Genomic DNA, 4,717 nt, shown 5'->3' with positions numbered 1-4,717 from the left:
TTGGGTGGTGTGGAAACACTGAAAAATATAGACTTTTTCAGCACATTTTGAAAATTAATTCGTGCAAATTTTAAGTGTTTTTATCGGATTTTGTGCTTTCATTATAAAAAAATTAAATTGGACATGATTTAAGATACATATTGAATTTTAGTTATTGTGATATTAAATTTACATAATTTTTCCAATTTTGAGAAGTTTTTCGCAATGAAAGCAAAATCAACTTTGAAGTCACCTTAGGAAGATTTAATTGCTAGGGAATTTTCAAAGCATTAGCTGATGGATCAATAGCCATGAATATCTCAAATTAATATTCTCAGACTCTTTAAAAATTAGTTTGATCTGAGGTAAAACTGGGTCGATAAATTCGGACAGCTTGATGCAGAAGAAAGGGCCCAGAATGACCAATCGAGGAAAGAAGAAGGATGACCCCAAGGATCAGCCCAAAACCATCTAGCCCTTACCTAGAATCAGCTCCAAAAGTTGATTACAATAATTTCAAAATAGTCTCTTAACTCTTTCACAAATTTGTTCCAATCCGTCCACTTTTTAAGCCTTCCATTTATGGCACGAAGCCATATTTAGCAAAGCCATCCCAACCTTGCCTCCTACTATCAAGGGCTGACCATGGAAGGAGAGAATTAAGGCTCTCACATGCTATGTTTATCCTCCTCAAACTAGTATAAATAGCCACCCTTATTCCCTTTCATTTCATCAGTCATTCATTTACCATTCATATTTTCCTCACCTATCTTCTCTTATTTGCTCTTCCATTTTCTCTTCTCCCATTTCCAATTTTTACCTCTTGAAAAAGAGCCTTGCAAGCCTTTTAGAGTAGAAATATTTGACATTCTGGAAGGCTTTTGTTCTGTAGAACAAAGCAGAGAGAAAGGGATGCATGCTAGTCTAACTTCGGAGAAACATTGGATTTGTCTTCCAGTTTCATTCTCTTATTTCTTTTTAATTTGGTTGAGATCATAAACATGAATGCTAATTGTTTTGATGCTTTCAATTTAATTATATGACTTATATTTTATTTGTGTTAGATTGATTGCATTCTATCTACTTAAATTGTTGAAATCATGTTTGTGATGTTATAGGCCTTGGTAATTTGTTCAATTAGATAAAATCATGCCTATGTTATTCTTACATTATAAATGTAAGGTTGCAATTAAATTAATTATGTAATCAGAATGAAATTATAATTAATTAATAAAATATCTAATTGGTACATGTTTAATCTTCTTAAGTGTAAAATTAGATTAAATTAGTAATAGTATTAACTGATATTATCACCTTGCATAACCTAATATTGTTGTGATTAAATTTGTGTCAATATATATATTGTTACTACACTCTATCTTAAGTCTACTTATGAAAATTAATTAATTAATTAATTTAACATAGACATATGTTAGAAAGATTAATTGATTTTAGTAAGTATGTTTGCATCGGTTAACAAAAGACCAAGTTGCCATGGAATTATCCGTAACATCATAAACATTGTTTGAATAAATCTAAGTTAATGAATAAAATTAATCTAACACACGTATGTCATATTGATTAAACTTGTTAGATATTTGCTTTTAGCTTGTATTTTTAATTTAATTTAATTTGTTACTTAGTTAATTTTTAGTCTAGGTAATAGCTCACTTTACTCAAAATATTTTTCACTACCAATTTGTGAGTATATATTTCATAAACATTTGCTTGTTTAGTCCTTATAGAGATGATAACTCGACATATTTATCACTTTATTATTTGTTACGATTGTATACACTTCCACATTTCTGTCATTCCAATCCTAAAGTGATGAAAAATCATATTTTATAAAAAATAATTAAAATGCATAAAAATAAAGACAGGAAAATGATTTGTAGAATTTATCAATTTTAAAGATAGAAGACTAACTCACTTTGATGGTCATAACTAACTCCTATTTCAAGTTCTATTCAATCAACTAGTCATTAATCTACTAGGATCTCTCGATCTTCCACTAAACTAATCAGTCAGCAAGAAGTACTTATCTCTCGACCTCACCTTCTAGACCAGATTGGGGTAAGGTGTTTATGAATAAGCAATACCAATTTTGGGTTCATTTTCACCTAAATGACTTCGTAGGGTTTTTAGGCCGAGGGTTTTAAGTTCTTATTATCCCAACCAGTTGATCCGCTAAGAAACACTACATAAGAGTCAATTACTCCCACATCCACTTGTTGATCTCTCGTTAAAAGATTAGTTCCTCATTGATCTAATAAACATCATCAACTTGATTAAAGAAATAAACATAAATAATAAATAAATAATAGAGTTTAAGAATAATCTTGATATATATTGATAAATGTTTGAACAATAATCCACAAAGAGTTAATAAATCCACAGATCGAGTTCCATGAAAAATGAAAACAAAAGCTAGAATGGAATTACAAATGAAAATAAACATAAGTACAAAATAAATTAAAGAGAACTAAAAAGTAAAACTAAATAAAGTCGCAAACTAAAACTTGAATAAAAACTCCCTATGAAGTGTTTAGAGCTATCTATTTATAGGCTTAGGGTTGGTCGTCGTCCATTGACCTAATTCGACTGACATTTTTGCATTAAAGTTTGTTCTGCGGCCCAAAACGCCCTTGGCTCATTAATTCCCGTCGTTAAGGAGATGTCGCGACACCCTCTTCCCTGTGTTGTAACATTGATGGAAGATTACAAGCTCAGGCTGGGCGGTCTCGTGACACACTCTATTTATGTCGTGACACTGAAGGCAAATTGCTCCTTTCTAGTGTTCTGCTCACTATGTTGTGACATTGACACTCCGTGTTGCAACATTGCGGCTAGTGTTGTGTCTCTATGCCTCTAAATGATGTCTTGCACACTCATCAAATATGTTAGCCTTCCTTTAGGCCTTTTGGCCCTTAAGGTTGTATAAATGACTCAAATCATGCTTTTTATTATTTGAACTAAAATTAAAAACTAATTAAAAACATAACTAAATTTCTTTTATACGAGCTCCTTAAGTACGAAAAATGGTTTAATCTACTAAAACGAATTGCGACAGCTTATCAGGTCAGGTCGTAGTCTTCTTCATTACTTGAGAAGTTAAGACTAGGTGTAACGCCCTGAATAATTTAATTTTATTTCTGTGAAACTTGGCACAAATGTGTATTTGCTTCAGTGGTTAAGTGTTTTGGGTGTGTGTATGAGGTCTTGGGTTCAAGTCCCACTTTTGGAAATTCTGTTATTTTTAATCCTAGCCTTATTCCTACTGAGTAGGCTTATGAAATATTATTTGTAAACTCATATCAGAATGAGCCTACTGGTTTGAGTGGTATGGAGTTAGTGTGTTAGAGGTCCTGTGTTCGAATCCCTGCGTGAGCGTGAGTGTTAATTTTTGTCTCGGTTTTCTAAAAGAGTTTGGATAGGTTTGGAAGTCTGTGTAAGTGGATGAGAGAGTGGGTAGATGGGATTGGGTTAGCAGGAGATTATGCCTAAAATTAAGGGGATTGTGGGATTCTATTTGTTTTTTATTCTTAATTTTTATTTTTATTATTTTTTCTCTCTCTTCCCAAATCCCCTCTAACGTTAGTTCTTCAAATTTCTGACATTTTCCCCTTCTCTGTAAATCTTTTTTTTGTTCTTCTTCAATTCTGTTCATGAATCTGTCGTTCAATGGTGCTATTGGAATTATCGGGTTCTTTAATCTGCTTGGTAAGTAGAACTTCTTTTGTTGTTAACGTTTAGTTTTTGAGATGTTAGCGATGTTAAATGGTAGCCAATAATTGGTGATTAATCGATGAAATCTGTGATTAGGTGAAGGTTATGAGGCGTAAAATTGCACTTCAAAGGCTTAGTACGCGTACTTTGTCGTCGGCGGTAAGTCAGTCTTGTGTTGGATTTTTGTTGATAAATTCGTTAATCAATCTTCTAAACTGGAGTTGGGTATTCTATTTTTAGGTTTCGAAAGTATCAGGATTTCGCATCAAAATCGTACTAGGTGTGTACTCTTAACACGAAAAATTGAGCTTTGGTGAAAGCCAAAAATAGAGTTTGTCGATGCCACACAGGCTTGTGGCTGACCATGTGGTTGGCTGTGTGTGAGACACGGTCGTGTGACTGATGAAGGCGCGTGGGTTTTGGGACAGGCTGTGTGGGCCACACGAGCAAGGCTAATTTGGGTGTATGGGCCCATACAGGCAAGCCACACGGGTATATGGGCCCAGAATTCTAAAATCTTTCCTAGGGTTGCACGGGTCATACCGATCGACTGTGGACCTACCATAGGGTCGGTAAGGGCTAACCAAACGCTATTTCATGTGATCTGATGCTTTGATAGTCTGATTTGAGTAGGAAACTGATATGTTTTATTGATTGTACTGTTAAGTATGTATTTATCTGAATACAAACGTGTTAAGCATGTTTATTCTGCTATTTTTAGCATCTGTATTCTATATCTTTGTTTGGGGTGGGATTTGTATATGTGGAGTAAGTGATCTATGCGGTGACCTTTCGCCTATATTCTGGCAGCTTGACTTTGTATTAGCTGTTATGTGTCGCATGACATTGTATGGTGTGTAGGGATGGGCGAGTGTTTTTAACCGCACATTGTGTGATGGGATGGTCAGAAATGGTGTGTAAAGAATGGGGTAGCATTCTCTATATCTGTTCTGTTAATATGATTATGATATCTGTATCTATTATGGACTTTGGTCTAAATCCATATATG

General features: G+C 33.9%; 1 long non-coding RNA gene across 1 annotated transcript; it reads left to right on the top strand.

Moving 5' to 3' along the window:
• The first annotated feature begins 740 nt into the window (after nucleotides 1-740).
• Nucleotides 741-4,274, top strand: LOC121224087 (uncharacterized). Its single transcript, XR_005921568.1, has 3 exons — nucleotides 741-3,702; nucleotides 3,805-3,867; nucleotides 3,949-4,274. It is a non-coding gene; the product is annotated as an uncharacterized lncRNA (long non-coding RNA).
• The last annotated feature ends 443 nt before the right edge of the window (nucleotides 4,275-4,717 follow it).

The sequence above is a fragment of the Gossypium hirsutum genome, chromosome D12 (assembly GCF_007990345.1).
Source record: "Gossypium hirsutum isolate 1008001.06 chromosome D12, Gossypium_hirsutum_v2.1, whole genome shotgun sequence".
In the NCBI taxonomy this organism is placed as follows: Eukaryota; Viridiplantae; Streptophyta; class Magnoliopsida; order Malvales; family Malvaceae; genus Gossypium; species Gossypium hirsutum.
This window is presented reverse-complemented; position numbering and strand designations above follow the sequence as displayed.